General features: G+C 47.9%; 1 long non-coding RNA gene across 1 annotated transcript; it reads left to right on the forward strand.

Annotated features, from left to right (window-relative positions):
- Positions 1–17,068: 17,068 nt before the first annotated feature.
- LOC120485760 (uncharacterized) lies at positions 17,069–18,771 on the forward strand. Its single transcript, XR_016168620.1, has 2 exons — positions 17,069–17,793; positions 17,893–18,771. It is a non-coding gene; the product is annotated as an uncharacterized LOC120485760 (long non-coding RNA).
- The last annotated feature ends 690 nt before the right edge of the window (positions 18,772–19,461 follow it).

Genomic DNA, 19,461 nt, shown 5'->3' on the forward strand with positions numbered 1-19,461 from the left:
CCTTTGTTACCTGGGGAGCGAGTGCTGGTACGGGACAACCGGCGCCCAGGGAAAGGGAAGCTCAGTGACCGCTGGGAGTCGACGCCATATGTGGTGGAACAACGACAAGGGCCTGATGCCCCCGTCTACTCTGTACGGCCCGAAGGGAAGCCAGGACCAATACGGGTGCTCCATCGAAACCTGCTCCGTCCCTGTCCGAACTACCCGCAACTAGCGGCTGAGGCCCCAAGTGCACCACTCGCCTCAGAGGCACCTATGGTAGGGTGGGCTGTGGTCCCGAGTGACCCCGAAGTTGAAGCCAGAGCGGCTCCGCCCTCGCCACCCCGACGATCTCAACGGAACACCCGAGGACAACCACCTGAGAGGTCCCCAGGGACTGGAACCGATTGGCAAGGGGGGATGTCACGGGTGACAAAATCGCTCAGTAAACGGAACCTTCTTGAGAGTCCCGAGTTTCCTAGGGGAACGTATTGGGTGCAACACTCCACTACGGTTCCGTGTGTGATGGAAACATGCCCGTACTGATTAGCGCTAATGCATGGCAGGTGTGAGAGAGAGAGGAGCGGCGCTCACACAGGCTTCCTGTTTCATAAGCCACAATATAAAAGGAGCATTTAGAGAGTGTTTGGAGCGCGGTCGGTGGGTGTACAGTGTGTCAAGATTCCAAAGGGTTGACAAGATCAGACATTAAAGTGGGTTGACTTTGGGCAGTGCTGGATACAGGCTTCCTCTGAAAAATCGTTGGGGTGTGGAGATCGCCCATTCGAGTTTGCTGGGTCAGAGTGATCGTTTGTGGGAAGACTGCTGGACCGAGCTAGGACTGGATCTGTGCTGTGGAAGGAGAGAGGAAAGATAAGTGAATTGTTTTCATCTTATGGACATTTGAACCGCTTGAAGAGGATATAGTGAATGTGGATCTGACTGTTGGAGGAGCTATGTGTTTCAGAGTGTGATGAGGAGGAATTAAAAGTGAAACCCCTGTAAACGAGCGCAACGGACGGAGTGGGGCCTCTGTCCAACCCTATCGTGTGAGTGAATTGCAGTGCTTTTGCCTTATTAATACACATTGATTTACTGCTGTGGAATTGAAGTGAACACAAGTGTGCTGTGTCTTTGTTGAGAAGTGGCCCCTATCCATGCTTACATGTTCGTGGAAGGATATTATATCTGCCCCCGTCAGAAGCCCAGAGTGATATGAAGAGAACTGAAGAGAGAGTACTGTGTACTGTGAATGTCTTCACCTGTTCTACTTACTGTTTGAGCCCAGAAGCATACAGCATCGCTAGTAAAATAATCGTTTAACCCACTGTCGCCCTACTGTGAACTGAGGAGAGAGTACTTTGTACTGTGAAGATCCCCACCTGTTCTACTTGCTGTTTGAGCCCAGAAGCACACAGCATCGCTGGTAAAGTAACCTTATGACTCACTGTCTCCCTATTGTGAACTGAAGAGAGAGTACTGTGTACTGTGAATATCCTCACCTGTTCTACTTACTGTTTGACCCCAGAAGTATACAGCAACGCTGATAAAGTAATCGTTTAACCCACTGTTGCCCTACTGTGAACTGAGGAGAGAGTACTTTGTACTGTGAAGATCCCTACCTGTTCTACTTGCTGTTTGAGCCCAGAAGCACACAACATCGCTGGTAAAGTAATCTTATGACTCACTGTCTCCCTATTGTGAACTGAAGAGAGAGTACTGTGTACTGTGAATATCCTCACCTGTTCTACTTACTGTTTGAGCCCAGAGGTATAGAGCAATGCTGATAAAGTAATCATTTAACCCACTGTCGCCCTACTGTGAACTGAAGAGAGAGAGAGTACCCTGTACTGTGAAGAATCCTCACCTGCCATACTTGCTGTCTGAGTCTGGAAGTCTGCGGCACCGCTGGGGAAAAAGTAAGCTTTTAATCCACTGCTTTATTATCGTGCACCAACGAGAGTACTCTGTACTGTGAAGAATCCTTACCTGCCATACTTACTGTCTGAGTCTGGAAGTCTGCAGCACCGCTGAGGAGAAGTAAGCTTTTAATCCACTGCTTCATTACCGTGCACCAACGAGAATACCCTGTACTGTGAAGAATCCTTACCTGCCATACTTACTGTCTGAGTCTGGAAGTCTGCAGCACCGCTGGGGGAAAAGTAAGCTTTTAATCCACTGCTTCATTACCGTGCACCAACGAGAGTACCCTGTACTGTGAAGAATCCTTACCTGCCATACTTACTGTCTGAGTCTGGAAGTCTGCAGCACCGCTGGGGGAAAAGTAAGCTTTTAATCCATTGCTTCATTACCGTGAAACCCCTGTAAACGAGCGCAACGGACGGAGTGGGGCCTCTGTCCAACCCTATCGTGTGAGTGAATTGCAGTGCTTTTGCCTTATTTTTTTGCCTTTTGCCAGAAGCACACAACATCGCTGGTAAAGTAATCTTATGACTCACTGTCTCCCTATTGTGAACTGAAGAGAGAGTACTGTGTACTGTGAATATCCTCACCTGTTCTACTTACTGTTTGAGCCCAGAGGTATACAGCAACGCTGGTAAAGTAATCATTTAACCCACTGTCGCCCTACTGTGAACTGAAGAGAGAGAGAGTACCCTGTACTGTGAAGAATCCTCACCTGCCATACTTGCTGTCTGAGTCTGGAAGTCTGCGGCACCGCTGGGGGGAAAGTAAGCTTTTAATCCACTGCTTTATTATTGTGCACCAACGAGAGTACTCTGTACTGTGAAGAATCCTTACCTGCCATACTTACTGTCTGAGTCTGGAAGTCTGCAGCACCGCTGAGGAGAAGTAAGCTTTTAATCCACTGCTTCATTACCGTGCACCAACGAGAGTACCCTGTACTGTGAAGAATCCTTACCTGCCATACTTACTGTCTGAGTCTGGAAGTCTGCAGCACCGCTGAGGAGAAGTAAGCTTTTAAACCACTGCTTCATTACCGTGCACCAACGAGAGTACCCTGTACTGTGAAGAATCCTTACCTGCCATACTTACTGTCTGAGTCTGGAAGTCTGCAGCACCCTTGGGGGAAAAGTAAGCTTTTAATCCACTGCTTCATTACCGTGCACCAACGAGAGTACCCTGTACTGTGAAGAATCCTTACCTGCCATACTTACTGTCTGAGTTTGGAAGTCTGCAGCACCGCTGGGGGAAAAGTAAGCTTTTAATCCACTGCTTCATTACCGTGCACCAACGAGAGTACCCTGTACTGTGAAGAATCCTTACCTGCCATACTTACTGTCTGAGTCTGGAAGTCTGCAGCACCGCTGGGGGAAAAGTAAGCTTTTAATCCACTGCTTCATTACCGTGCACCAACGAGAGTACCCTGTACTGTGAAGAATCCTTACCTGCCATACTTACTGTCTGAGTCTGGAAGTCTGCAGCACCGCTGGGGGAAAAGTAAGCTTTTAATCCACTGCTTTATTATCGTGCACCAACGAGAGTACCTTCTACCGTGAAGAATCCTTACCTGTCATACTTACTCGTGAGTCTGGAAGTCTGCAGCACCGCTGGGGAGAAGTAAGCTGCAACCCCCTGCTCCATTATCGTGCATCAACGAGAGTATCTTAAACTGTGAGAAACCCCTGGTTTAATAAAGATTGTTACTCCTTTGAAACTTATCTCTGTCTCTGTGGTCCTCTGTTGTGTGCCTGTGGTGTCGGCTCCTCACGGTGGTGACTCGGTTAGAGGGGGGGTGGTTGGTCACCCGAGCGTTCCTCCCCTCGACCTGTGACATAAGTGGCATAGTCGGCAGGGTACACACCGTGAGTTGTAGCGGCCACAGGTACGCGATGGCGGACGAAGAGGCACCAGCGGCTCGTCCTCAAGTCATGCCGATCTTCATGGGAGCTCCCTGGGCGCAGTGCTATGGAGGACCAGGATCGGAGTTAAGCTTACAGGATTGGAAGGCGCAGACGGAGTATCTGGCTGGACTACAGGGACTGAGTGCAGCACAGAGAGTACAGTTTGTGTTGGGGTCGCTGGAAGGAGAAGCCAAAAGGGAGGTTCTGGCTGCATCGGAAGCCACACGTGCTACCGCAAAAACTATCTTTGATTTCTTGTTCGGATTATATGGAGACTCCACCCCAGTGGCCACTCTTCGTGCCCAGTTCTTTAACTATCAACAGGGGCCTACGCAGACACTTCGGGCATACTCCTTGAAGTTGCGGGAGCAGTTTAGCCGGCTGAAGGGGCGACCGGATCATGGACTGGGAGAAGGGGATGACTTGCTACGAGCTCAATTCGTCTTGGGGCTGTGTGAAGGGCCAGTACTTCAGGGCATACGACTCCAGCTTCGACGAGACCCCACTATGACCTTTGAGGCTCTGCGACAAGAGGCCTTGGCGTTGGAACTGGACCAGGGAGAGGTAACTCGCACACCAGTCTGTGTGGCAGCAAGTAGTGCCAGTGGACCTGTGCCTGTCGAACCGAGCGATTGGAAGCAGAAACTGAGGGCCGAACTGTTGGAGGATGTCAAGGGACAGATGGCGGAATTATCCCGGAATCTGCTGGGTGAACTTCGTCGAGGACGAGTCGAAGGCGGAGCAGTGGGGCGAGAGAGGTCGTATTCAGAGGAAGGGCGAGGTCCTCTGTGCCGCCCCCTACGGCCTGTGGGCCCCCGGTTCCAGTGGGACGACCAAGGAAGGCCCATCTGTATAAATTGTGGAGATCCTGGACATATCAGTCGCCAGTGTGGGCTTCGTCGGGGTTCTCAAGGGGGTTTTTAGTTCTACCGGCCACTGTGGGTCAAGTGGCCGGGACCCCTTTGCGTGACCCTCTTTCTGTTCCTGTTGCGCGAGATGACTGGGTGGGACATTGCCCTACCGTGGAGGTTCAAGCCAATGGAGTCACGATAGACTGTTTGGTTGACACAGGGTCTCAAGTTACGCTATTCTCGGAGAGCCTGGCCCAGGAGTTGTTCGCAGATCATCGGCTCCAAGCAACTGAAGCTTCCAGGTTGACCCTACGGGGGGCCAATGATTTGGACATCCCCTACATAGGGTACATCATGGTAGATTTTCTTGTCCGAGGGGTCCCCGTCCAACAAAAAGGGGTAGTTATCGTCCGAGATCATTGCTTGGGAAATCATCGAGCACTTTTAGGGATGAACGTTATACTGGATTGCTGGGAAGAATTGTTTCAGGGCCGGCCGGCTCGGATGTCTCCGTCACCGGCAAAACAGGACTGGGAACGAATTCTGGCCGATTGTAAAAGAGTGCACGCAGCTAATCACATAGAAGAGAGGGAAGACATCGGTCGAGTTGCCTGTAGGTATGCTCTGTCCATCCCAGCTCAGAGTGAGACCGTTCTTTGGGTACGAGTACCCGCAAGACCCCGTGGGTCAGGCACCTGTGTCCTGGTAGAGCCTCACGAAGATTGTCAGCCAGTTGAAGTGGCTCACGGGCTGGCGGTTGTCCATCGGGGGCGAGTCTCAGTAAAAGTACGGAACACAAATCCTTACCCTGTGCTCCTTCGTCGACACCAACGTCTGGCCCGAGTTTCCTCGGTACGTCCTGCCCAGGTGCACGAGCACCAAGCTGTCTGCTTCAGACAGGTGAGCCCTGCGGTGGTGGAAGTTGCCGTCCGCCCTGTCGAGGTAGAACCGGGTTCGGTTGGAGGAGGGATGCCGGCCCATCTGATGGGAGAGTCCCTGAAGGGTGAGAATCTGGAAGAGGAACAAGTGGTACAGCTTCAGGAACTTTTGAGGAAGTGGCAACATGTGTTTTCAACACATGAAGAGGACTATGGCTGCACAGGGGTGGTGAAGCATCAAATACCCACTGGTGAGGCGACGCCTAGTTGAGAGCGGTACCGTCCGGTGCCCCCCACTCTTTATACCGAGGTCCGCACCCTGTTGAAAGGTATGCTGGAGGGAGGAATCATCCGAGAAAGCAGTAGTCCTTGGGCTGCGCCCATCGTTCTGGTGCAGAAGAAGACGGGAGCCTGGAGGTTTTGCGTTGATTATCGCAAACTTAACAGTGTAACGAAGAAAGATGCATTCCCATTGCCACGGATTGAAGACTCACTCACCAGTCTTACCCAAGCGGCATGGTACTCGACATTGGACCTGGCAAGTGGATACTGGCAGGTGCAGGTAGATGACCGAGATAGGGAGAAGACAGCTTTCACCACCCCGTTTGGGCTATTTGAATGGGACCGTATGCCGTTCAGTCTGTGCAACGCCCCTGCGACTTTCCAACGCCTGATGCAGCGCTGCCTAGGAGGACAATTAGTCGACTCAACGCTGGTCTACCTAGACGATGTGATCGTCTTCTCCCCTGATTTCCACACTCACCTGCATCATCTGGAAGGAGTTTTCAGGGCCATGGAGAAATATGGGCTGAAGCTTAGGCCGGAAAAATGCCAGTTACTGCGGAAAGAGGTGCAGTTCTTGGGACATCGTGTCAGTGCTGTAGGGATCTCCCCTGACCCAGAGAAGGTGGCCGCGGTCCAAGGATGGGGGCCACCCCGGACAGTAAGACAGGTGCGGTCGTTCCTGGGCTTTGTGGGATATTATCGCCGCTTTATAAAGGGATTCTCTGGGCTTGCTAAGCCACTGAACCAACTCTTGGCTGGCACTGGACGTGCCCGTGGTAAAGGCTCCCCCTCAGTACACTGGGATTCCACCTGTGAGACCGCTTTCCAAAACCTTAAACAGGAACTCCTGAAGGCCCCAATCTTAGCCTATGCAGATTTCACCCAGCCGTTTCTCCTGTACACTGACGCCAGCAATGCAGGATTGGGGGCCGTGCTGGCCCAAGAGCATCAAGGAGTGGAGAGAGTGATAACGTACGCAAGTCGAAGTTTACATCCCGCCGAGCGAAACGCTGCAAACTATAGCTCCTTTAAAATCGAACTACTGGCGATGAAGTGGGCCATGACGGAGAAGTTTAAAGACTACTTGTGGGGAGCCAAGGTAACGGTGATTACAGACAACAATCCCTTAGTACACTTGCAATCCGCTAAGTTGGGGGCAGTGGAGCAGCGCTGGGTGGCACAACTAGCAAATTATGATTACCAGCTTAAATATCGTCCCGGCAGAGAGCACGTAAATGCAGATGCCTTGTCCAGACTCCCAGCCACCCAGAGAGATGATCGAGCACCCCTCGGTGCCCTTGGTACCGAAGATGAGTTGCTGGTGGCCATGGTGGGAGCTCCCGGGGCCCCAGAGCCTGTTCCATCTAGTTAGGGGTGGGACACCGGACGGTGGAGAGAGCTGCAGCAGAGAGATGCAGATTTGGGTCAGCTCCTGTTGTACCTCCGACAGGGAAACATGCCGAGGGCAGAGGAGAGACAGACTTAGACGGTGGGGGTACGACAGCTTGTGAGACAGTGGAAGAGGCTGCAACTCCGAGAAGGAGTAATCTGTCGTTCAAGGCGGGATCCCCGCACACAGGAGACTGTACACCAAGTTGTTGTACCAGAGGGCCAAGTTTCGGAGCTGTTGAATGCCTATCACACCCATACTGGCCATCAGGGCCAAGAGAGGACACTGTCCCTGCTGAGGAGGTATTTCCACTGGCCTAGGATGGAAAAGAAAGTTGAGGAATTTGTTCAGAGCTGCCCACGGTGTACCTTGTTCAAACGCAGGAAGGAGGTTCGAGCCCCATTGGTCCCCCTGCGACCGAAAGCACCTCTGCATATCGTAGGGATAGATTTCCTGACTCTGGGTCGACCAACAGACCGATTCCAGAATATTCTGGTCATGACCGACCTATTTACTAAATATGCCTGGGCCGTCCCCACCGTCGATCAAACGGCAGTTACCACAGCCAACGCCCTTTGGAGAGCAGTGATACAACCTTTTGGCTGCCCAGAAACCCTACACTCGGACCAAGGTTCAAATTTCGAGTCCCGGGTCATCGGACCAAGGTTCAAATTTCGAGTCCCGGGTCATCCAAGAGCTGAGCCGCTTCTATGGGTGCCGAAAGACCCATACGACCTCATACCACCCTCAGGGTAACGGAGGGTGCGAAAGATTCAACCAGACCTTGCTGGGGTTGCTGGGGACCCTAGAGAGTGAACAGGGCCAATGGGCCGAGAGTCTTCCCTCGCTGTTACAAGCATACAACAACAGTGTGCACAGTGTCACCGGTTATGCTCCTTCCTACCTTATGTTTGGGCGCCACCTCCGCTTGCCTGTGGACTTGCTCATGGGGACCGAGGCTGCGGAAAGAGGGTATAGTACCACTGACTGGGTAAATCGGCACCACCACCAACTGCTCAATGCCTACCGACGAGTCTCAGACCATCTGAGTGCAGCAGCCGCCAAGAATAAGAGACTATACGACCGGACTGCCCGAGAGGCCCCTTTGTTACCTGGGGAGCGAGTGCTGGTACGGGACAACCGGCGCCCAGGGAAAGGGAAGCTCAGTGACCGCTGGGAGTCGACGCCATATGTGGTGGAACAACGACAAGGGCCTGATGCCCCCGTCTACTCTGTACGGCCCGAAGGGAAGCCAGGACCAATACGGGTGCTCCATCGAAACCTGCTCCGTCCCTGTCCGAACTACCCGCAACTAGCGGCTGAGGCCCCAAGTGCACCACTCGCCTCAGAGGCACCTATGGTAGGGTGGGCTGTGGTCCCGAGTGACCCCGAAGTTGAAGCCAGAGCGGCTCCGCCCTCGCCACCCCGACGATCTCAACGGAACACCCGAGGACAACCACCTGAGAGGTCCCCAGGGACTGGAACCGATTGGCAAGGGGGGATGTCACGGGTGACAAAATCGCTCAGTAAACGGAACCTTCTTGAGAGTCCCGAGTTTCCTAGGGGAACGTATTGGGTGCAACACTCCACTACGGTTCCGTGTGTGATGGAAACATGCCCGTACTGATTAGCGCTAATGCATGGCAGGTGTGAGAGAGAGAGGAGCGGCGCTCACACAGGCTTCCTGTTTCATAAGCCACAATATAAAAGGAGCATTTAGAGAGTGTTTGGAGCGCGGTCGGTGGGTGTACAGTGTGTCAAGATTCCAAAGGGTTGACAAGATCAGACATTAAAGTGGGTTGACTTTGGGCAGTGCTGGATACAGGCTTCCTCTGAAAAATCGTTGGGGTGTGGAGATCGCCCATTCGAGTTTGCTGGGTCAGAGTGATCGTTTGTGGGAAGACTGCTGGACCGAGCTAGGACTGGATCTGTGCTGTGGAAGGAGAGAGGAAAGATAAGTGAATTGTTTTCATCTTATGGACATTTGAACCGCTTGAAGAGGATATAGTGAATGTGGATCTGACTGTTGGAGGAGCTATGTGTTTCAGAGTGTGATGAGGAGGAATTAAAAGTGAAACCCCTGTAAACGAGCGCAACGGACGGAGTGGGGCCTCTGTCCAACCCTATCGTGTGAGTGAATTGCAGTGCTTTTGCCTTATTAATACACATTGATTTACTGCTGTGGAATTGAAGTGAACACAAGTGTGCTGTGTCTTTGTTGAGAAGTGGCCCCTATCCATGCTTACATGTTCGTGGAAGGATATTATATCTGCCCCCGTCAGAAGCCCAGAGTGATATGAAGAGAACTGAAGAGAGAGTACTGTGTACTGTGAATGTCTTCACCTGTTCTACTTACTGTTTGAGCCCAGAAGCATACAGCATCGCTAGTAAAATAATCGTTTAACCCACTGTCGCCCTACTGTGAACTGAGGAGAGAGTACTTTGTACTGTGAAGATCCCCACCTGTTCTACTTGCTGTTTGAGCCCAGAAGCACACAGCATCGCTGGTAAAGTAACCTTATGACTCACTGTCTCCCTATTGTGAACTGAAGAGAGAGTACTGTGTACTGTGAATATCCTCACCTGTTCTACTTACTGTTTGACCCCAGAAGTATACAGCAACGCTGATAAAGTAATCGTTTAACCCACTGTTGCCCTACTGTGAACTGAGGAGAGAGTACTTTGTACTGTGAAGATCCCTACCTGTTCTACTTGCTGTTTGAGCCCAGAAGCACACAACATCGCTGGTAAAGTAATCTTATGACTCACTGTCTCCCTATTGTGAACTGAAGAGAGAGTACTGTGTACTGTGAATATCCTCACCTGTTCTACTTACTGTTTGAGCCCAGAGGTATAGAGCAATGCTGATAAAGTAATCATTTAACCCACTGTCGCCCTACTGTGAACTGAAGAGAGAGAGAGTACCCTGTACTGTGAAGAATCCTCACCTGCCATACTTGCTGTCTGAGTCTGGAAGTCTGCGGCACCGCTGGGGAAAAAGTAAGCTTTTAATCCACTGCTTTATTATCGTGCACCAACGAGAGTACTCTGTACTGTGAAGAATCCTTACCTGCCATACTTACTGTCTGAGTCTGGAAGTCTGCAGCACCGCTGAGGAGAAGTAAGCTTTTAATCCACTGCTTCATTACCGTGCACCAACGAGAATACCCTGTACTGTGAAGAATTCTTACCTGCCATACTTACTGTCTGAGTCTGGAAGTCTGCAGCACCGCTGGGGGAAAAGTAAGCTTTTAATCCACTGCTTCATTACCGTGCACCAACGAGAGTACCCTGTACTGTGAAGAATCCTTACCTGCCATACTTACTGTCTGAGTCTGGAAGTCTGCAGCACCGCTGGGGGAAAAGTAAGCTTTTAATCCATTGCTTCATTACCGTGAAACCCCTGTAAACGAGCGCAACGGACGGAGTGGGGCCTCTGTCCAACCCTATCGTGTGAGTGAATTGCAGTGCTTTTGCCTTATTTTTTTGCCTTTTGCCAGAAGCACACAACATCGCTGGTAAAGTAATCTTATGACTCACTGTCTCCCTATTGTGAACTGAAGAGAGAGTACTGTGTACTGTGAATATCCTCACCTGTTCTACTTACTGTTTGAGCCCAGAGGTATACAGCAACGCTGGTAAAGTAATCATTTAACCCACTGTCGCCCTACTGTGAACTGAAGAGAGAGAGAGTACCCTGTACTGTGAAGAATCCTCACCTGCCATACTTGCTGTCTGAGTCTGGAAGTCTGCGGCACCGCTGGGGGGAAAGTAAGCTTTTAATCCACTGCTTTATTATCGTGCACCAACGAGAGTACTCTGTACTGTGAAGAATCCTTACCTGCCATACTTACTGTCTGAGTCTGGAAGTCTGCAGCACCGCTGAGGAGAAGTAAGCTTTTAATCCACTGCTTCATTACCGTGCACCAACGAGAATACCCTGTACTGTGAAGAATCCTTACCTGCCATACTTACTGTCTGAGTCTGGAAGTCTGCAGCACCGCTGGGGGAAAAGTAAGCTTTTAATCCACTGCTTCATTACCGTGCACCAACGAGAGTACCCTGTACTGTGAAGAATCCTTACCTGCCATACTTACTGTCTGAGTCTGGAAGTCTGCAGCACCGCTGGGGGAAAAGTAAGCTTTTAATCCATTGCTTCATTACCGTGCACCAACGAGAGTACCCTGTACTGTGAAGAATCCTTACCTGCCATACTTACTGTCTGAGTCTGGAAGTCTGCAGCACCGCTGGGGGAAAAGTAAGCTTTTAATCCACTGCTTTATTATCGTGCACCAACGAGAGTACCTTGATGTTAACATGAATTGATGCATTAGTAAATGTGTGAGTTAACATTAACAAATATTAACTAATGCTGAACAGATATGTTGTTCATGGTTAATTCATGTTAACTAATGCATTAACTAATGTTAACTAATTATGATATTAACGTTAATTGATGCATTAGTAAATGTGTGAGTTAATGTTAACAAATATTAACTATTGCTGAACAGATATGTTGTTCATGGTTAATTCATGTTAACTAATGCATTAACTAATGTTAACTAATTTTGATGTTAACATGAATTGATGGTTTAGTAAATATTTGGGTTAACATTAACAAATATTAACTAATGCTGAACAGATATGTTCATGGTTAATTCATGTTAACTAATGCATTAACTAATGTTAACTAATTATGATATTAACGTTAATTGATGCATTAGTAAATGTGTGTGAGTTAATGTTAACAAATATTAACTAATGCCGAACAGATATGTTGTTCATGGTTAGTTCATGTTAACTAATGCATTAACTAATGTTAACTAATTATGATATTAACGTTAATTGATGCATTAGTAAATGTGTGAGTTAATTTTAACAAATATTAACTAATGGTGAACATATATGTTGTTCATGGTTAATTCATGTTAACTAATGCATTAACTAATGTTAACTAATTATGATGTTAACATGAATTTATGGTTTAGTAAATATTTGGGTTAACATTAACAAATATTAACTAATGCTGAACAGATATGTTGTTCATGGTTAATTCCTGTTAACTAATGCATTAACTAATGTTAACTAATTATGATATTAACGTTAATTGATGCATTAGTAAATGTGTGAGTTAATGTTAACAAATATTAACTAATGCCGAACAGATATGTTGTTCATGTTTAATTCGTGTTAACTAATGCATTAACTAATGTTAACTAATTATGATATTAACGTTAATTGATGCATTAGTAAATGTGTGAGTTAATGTTAACAAATATTAACTAATGCTGAACAGATATGTTGTTCATGGTTAATTCATGTTAACTAATGCATTAACTAATGTTAACTAATGGAACCTTATTTTAAAGTGTTACCAAGACGGTTTCTTATACTATAGCCTAAATGTTAGTTTAATCTACTACTCTATGGATTTGGAATGCCAAAAGTGAATTTCATTAATGATACCTTGCAACTTTCCCCCCCAGAATAAATTCATCACATAACCTGGCTGTGACCACTTACCTCTTCGAAGAATTAAGGTCAACTTTTACAGACGTTGACCCTGAATGTGTACAAGGTAATCTTAAAGATGTTGTAATCATTTTATTGTCCTCTGTTTTACTTATTTTTATTGCCATTACATTTATTTATGATATATTTAGCAGGTTGGAAGATGTATTTTGAGACTTTGCAGAGGAAGTATTCTTTGGCTCAGCCTGAAAAGGCCCAGAAAAGAAAAACGTCTCAGGTTACGACTGTAACCTATGTTCCCTGAGAACAGGGAACGAGACAATACGTCGAATGACGCTATGGGGAACGCCTCAGGCGTGACAGGTGTCTGAAATCAAATATCAACTCACAGTAATCAGGTTGACCGGCGACAGCCCGTGCATCATCAGCTTGAATGATGAGCGCGTCAATCTGGATGTATAAGAAGGGCGCCTTGAAACCGTGACAACATCCTATCGTCTGAAGGGACTGTTGCAGGCAGGCCCCGAGGCATGGCAACGAGACGTATTGTCTCGTTCCCTGTTCTCAGGGAACATAGGTTACAGTCGTAACCTGAGACGTTCCCTTTCGAAGGGAACTCAACAATACGTCGAATGACGCTATGGGGAACGAAATACCCACTCCGCCATGCTGAGGGGAGTGCATGCCGAAAGGCAGTGACAACTGTCAGAACCAGTAATTCCAAGGAACACTGAAACCACTCACCCTATGTTACATCGGGCTGTCAGTGACAGCACTCCCTACCGGTCATAGCCCAAGCTAATGAACCAAGAAAAACCAGAACGTAATAACGTGAGTAAATCAGGGCCAGCTCAAAGGCTTTAGAACCACAACTTCAAAATAGAAGGGGTCCCTTCTAGGGAGTGTGGCTAGGGGGCCAAAGAGACCCCCAGCCAGTCACTATTCAGGAGAACACTCCTCCTGAAATGCCCCCAGGCTGGCCTGGTGATCTGTACTAAGACACACAGTCTGGCCATAGCCTGTCCGTCCAAGACAGAGCCTCTGGAAATTGCCTAGAAAAGGCATCCAAAAACTGAAGGCCCGCGAAGCTGGCGGAAACCATCGAGTTTCGGATCACAGAGACGGGATCCTCCGGAGAGTGTGACTCAACCTCGAACCAATGGGAATCGTACACTCAATCCACGAGTTTCCACCCAGTGCTCGCTTTTGAGCACTGAGGAAGTAAGAGAGGGATCAAAAATCAGGAAGGTCAAAGAGACCTTAGACCTGATGACCCCATGTGTGGGGAGCTCCGATACATGAGGGCTCATGTCAGGAAGGCCGTACGTTGTGCGGCCTGAAACCCAACGACCACAGCATGTGGAAGCTCATCCTTCAGGAAAGCCAGAGGCTAGAAACCTGACAGACCCACAATGTTGGGCTACCTCGAAAAAGGTCTAATCAGACCTAAAACCACAGTTGTGGGAGATAGCTTGAACAAGGGAAGTGCCTGTCGTAATGTATTGCGACAAAGACACATCTACAGTGGGACCCAAAGTGAAGAACCGGAGTCTGAACCACATAAGAAGGGACCGAAGCATACCGCGCGTGACCCTCACCATATGAAATGGATTTTAAAAACTGCACAAGACATCTCGTCAGGTGACTTACCACAATAATAGGTGAAGTATGGGTTTGTGTACTTCACTCTGAATTCAGGAAGGCCTGTTGAGGCCTGTAACCTGGCGTCCACAGTGTGTGGGAGCTCATGGCCAGGAAGGCCTGGTAAGGCCTGTAACCTGGCGACCACAGTATGCGGGAGCTCGTAACCTGGCGACCACAGTATGTGGGAGCTCATAACCAGGAAGGCCTAGTGAGGCCTGTAACCTGGCGACCACATCCGGTGGGAGCTCGTACTCAGGAAGGTCAGTGAGACCCAGCCTGGTGTACCTGAAAAACCACACCAAGTGGGAGCTACTTCCAGAAGTTAGCTCTTAAGAACTCTTAAAGTGGGACCCGAGGAAAGACCGGGGTCTGAGCCACATAAGAAGGGACCGAAGCATACTGCACGTGACCCTCACCATAAGAAATGGATTTTAAAAAGTGCACAGGACATCTCGTCGGGTGACTTACCACAATAATAGGTGAAGTATGGGTTTGTGTACTTCACTCTGAATTCAGGAAGGCCTGGTGAGGCCTGTAACCCAGCAACCACAATATGTGGGAGCTCATAACCAGGAAGGCCTGTTGAGGCCTGTAACCTGGCGACCACAGTGTGTGGGAGCTCATGACCAGGAAGGCCTGGTAAGGCCTGTAACCTGGCGACCACATTGGGTGGGAGCTCGTACTCAGGAAGGTCAGTGAGACCCAGCCTGGTGACCACAACCTGTGGGAGCTTACTCCACCAAGTGGAAGCTACTTCTTCCAGAAGTTAGCCAGAGAAGGGCGTCCCTGTAGCCAGTGACAGGACGCCACTTAAAGTGGGACCCAAGGGAAGACCGGGGTCTGAGCCACATAAGAAGGGACCGAAGCATACCACGCGTGACCCTTACCATACAAAATGGATTTTAGAAAGTACACAAGACATCCCGTCATGTGATTTACCACAATAATAGGTGAAGTAGGGGTTAGTGTACTTCACTCTGAATTCAGAAAGGCCGAACTTGAGGCCTGTAACCTGGTAGCCACAACAAGTGGGAACCCATAATCAGGAAGGCCTGACAAGGCCTAACACCCGATAGTCCCAATGCATGGGGAGCTCACATTCAGGAAGGCCGCTGAGGCCTGCAGCCTGACATGTGAAGACTCACCACTACAACTTAGCGACCACGAAAAGTGGGGGTTTCACATTCAGGAAGGCCTGGTGAAGCCTGCAACCTGACATGTGACAACTCACAACCAGGAAGGCCAATGAAGCCTGAAGCCTGGTGACCACAGAGTGGGAGCAAAGTGCTCAGGGAAGGTGGTGAGGCTGTAGTCTGGCTACCGCATCATGTGGGAGCCCACATTCAGGAAGGCTGGGTGAGGCCTGTAAACTGACTACCACAGTATATGGGAACTCATAACCAGGAAGGCCCCTTTGAGGCCTGTAACCTAGCAACCACAATGTGTGGGAGCTCATCACCAGGAAGGCCTGGTGAGGCCTATAACCTGACCACCACAGAAAGTGGGAACTCATAACCAGGAAGGCCCCTTTGAGGCCTGTAACCTAGCAACCACAATGTGTGGGAGCTCATAACCAGGAAGGCCTGGTGAGGCCTGTAACCTGGCGACCACAATGTGTGGGAGCTCATAACCAGGAAGGCCTGGTGAGGCCTTTAACCTGGCGACCACAGTACGTGAGAGCTCGTATCCTGGTGACCACAGTATGTGGGAGCTCATAACCAGGAAGGCCTGGTGAGGCCTGTAACCTGGCGACCACAGTATGTGGGAGCTCATAACCAGGAAGGCCTGGTGAGGCCTGTAACCTGGCGACCACAGTATGTGGGAGCTCATAACCAGGAAGGCCTGGTGAGGCCTGTAACCTGGCGACCACAATGTGTGGGAGCTCATAACCAGGAAGGCCTGGTGAGGCCTTTAACCTGGCAACCACAGTATGTGGGAGCTCATAACCAGGAAGGCCTGGTGAAGCCTGTAACCCAGCGACCACAGCATGTGGGAGCTCATAACCAGGAAGGCCTGGTGAGGCCTGTAACCCGGTGACCACAATCAGTGGGAGCTCATAACCAGGAAGGCCTGGTGAGGCCTGTAACCTGGCAACCACAGTATGTGGGAGCTCCCACAGATGTCTCTCCGTGGCCACCATAGCACCGACAGAACAGCAGCTTGCTTGGTGGCCCGGAGTCCCGCAACAGATCGGTCTGGTAGGCCTGAGGACCACAAGGGCGTGCAGAACCGCACCTGCCTGACCTGCTGCCGTGTACGCTCTGTCATTCAAGCATGAAGATGTCTTGAGCAGCTTGGATGACAGGGTCAGAGCTCTTAGTGAAGAGGACCAACCAGAGACGAGATAGTTAGCCAACGTCTCGTCCACTGGCGGCCTCGACACTTATCCGTTCTCCACGGCTCCCTCCACAGCAGCGAAACTAGCCCGCTGATGCAGATAGAGACGTGAGGAGAACGGATTCTTCCATACCCTCTCGATCCCAGCGTGGAGATCGTAAACGAATGGAAGGCTCATCCGGGCTGGTGGCTTATGGGTGGGGAGGAACCAGCCATCCAAAATACCATGAGCGGGTTCCTCCCAGACGCGCCTCCACTGCAACAGCAATCTGTCTGAGGCGCGCCCCATAATGTCAACCAGCTCAGCGTACACTGGGCAGGAGGGCTGAAATGATTCGGTCTTAACCAAACTGACATCCTTTTCTATATATATATATATATATATATATATATTACAGCCAACTCCTGCCCTGCCCAAAGAGAACAGTTACAGATTCACCAAAGAGAGAGAGCGCTCATTTTCTCTCTTCTTAGATGTTCAACATTAATCTGTAACTCACCCTCGTCAGCTGGTAGATCATCCGCGAGGTTAACGCCCCTCTCCCGATAATCTGCCAGCTCCATCTGAAAGCTCCACGAGCTCAACCGCCACTGAGCCTCAGCCCGAGCGGGAACCGGAACCGCGGGGTTCAGATGCCGCGCCCACTTCCCTCGAGAAGTGGGTCAGACGAGAGCAGAGAGTTCTGAAAGGAAAAACTCTCAGTTTGCGCAAAAAAACTCCCTCGAGAGCTTCCCGCGAATGCTCTTCTCTCAGGCAGAACACGCACAGATCGTGTGAATCCTCCGGTGTCAAATATCTGGACACAAGTCGGCACACTCGCGCAAAGTGTTTCTCCACGTCTCTGCGCGTTTAATCGTTGATACTATCACACAGACAAACAGTCCCTGAAGACGAAAAGATGTTGTCACGGTTTCAAGGCGCCCTTCTTATACATCCAGATTGACGCGCTCATCATTCAAGCTGATGATGCACGGGCTGTCGCCGGTCAACCTGATTACTGTGAGTTGATATTTGATTTCAGACACCTGTCACGCCTGAGGCGTTCCCCATAGCGTCATTCGACGTATTGTTGAGTTCCCTTCGAAAGGGAACTATGACGAGCATTGCAAAGAACCTTCAAAGAAAGCGACTGGTAAGTTAAGAAACTGGTTAAGCACTTTTTTTTTCTCTTCAGAATGTAACTATCCTCCTCTCTGTGTTTTAGTGGTTAAGTTACTGTCACGTTTTTCAGTTGCTGGAGACCAGGTCCGGGGTTGTACAAACCAACACAGAAAAGGAACTTTGGAAGACCGCAACAATAGAACTGATGTCCGATGAAGATGATGCTATTGTTGATGGAAGGCCAGTGTGAATGGTGAGGTCTCCACCAATCTGCTCTCTGCTAGGTACTATAAAACAGACTAGAGGCTGACCCACACTATGCGTCACACCACCAGCGTATCATGGCAGTTTGAAAAATGTTAACTCATATAAAAATATATATATATATATATGCATTAAATTAATCAAACGTGACAGTAAAGACATTTATAATGTTACAAAACATCATATTTCAAATAAATGAAATATAACTTTCTATTGATCAAATAATCCTAAAAAGTCTACAACTGTTTTCAACTTTGGTAATAATAATGAATATTTATTGAGCATCAAATCATCACATTAGAATGATTTCTGAAGGATCATGTGACTTTGAAGACTGGAGTAATGATGCTAAAAAATCATCTTTGATCACAGGAATAATGTATTCCAATAGAAACGTTTATTTTAAATTGTCATAATATTTAACAATATTACTCTTACTTTTTTTTGTATTTTTTATAAATAAAAAAAAGCAGCCTTGGCGAGCATAAGAGACTTCTTACCGATCCCAAACTTATAAACGGCAGTGTACACCTTGAATATTTTATATACACTTTAATTTCTTATTTATTTTTCTCGTATTATTTCATATATTTGTTCCTTTTTTTGTTGTCCATGTTGCTTATCTCCATTTTGTTTACTTGTTTGCATTTTAATGTATGTTTATAATGCACTCTCTGTAATGTTCTATTTATTTATATTGTTTACTTGGAATATCTACGTATATTTTATTTATATATATATATATATATATATATATTTTTTTTTTTTTTATATATATATATATATATGTTACTTTTTATATACACTGTGTACTTTATTCCTTTACATCTGTCCTTTAAAATGATTGGGTAAAAAAAAAATAACGAAAATAAAAAGTTAACAATTTATTTAATGTATGTTTATAATTTTCTTTGGAATGTCCATGATCTTTTTTTCCTTCCTTTGAGATGTTATTACTTCATACTTTTTTTTCTAGTTTTTGTTCCCCCATTCCTCTGTAATGCTTGTTTATAATGCTATTTGGAATGTGTTATAAAAATAAAAATAAAATAATGTCTTAATAAAAATTTCAGACTTTCCCATTGTTCTTTGTGTGTTTAAATATATATATATATATATATATATATATATATATATATATATATATAAAATTTATTTTAATGAATATATTAAAATTGGGGGAGGGAGGTTTGGTATATATTTGAGCAATATCTGCATAGCTGGTATATAACCAATCAAATCACTATGCTATAAGGCCTAGGGTGGGCTCTGTTTAAAAGTAACCAATAAAGTCCATTTACTGGGTTTTCAATGTGTCCTGCCCTCCAATAGTGGTCTGGGTGTTGGGAGTGGCTTTAAAAGAACAACCAATCCAGTTTGGTTGGAAGGCAAAAAGGTGTGAATGTTTCCTGCAAAAAGGTGTGAATTTTTCCTG

This window comes from Pimephales promelas, chromosome 5 (assembly GCF_988280905.1).
Source record: "Pimephales promelas chromosome 5, fPimPro1.hap1.1, whole genome shotgun sequence".
Classification (NCBI taxonomy): Eukaryota; Metazoa; Chordata; class Actinopteri; order Cypriniformes; family Leuciscidae; genus Pimephales; species Pimephales promelas.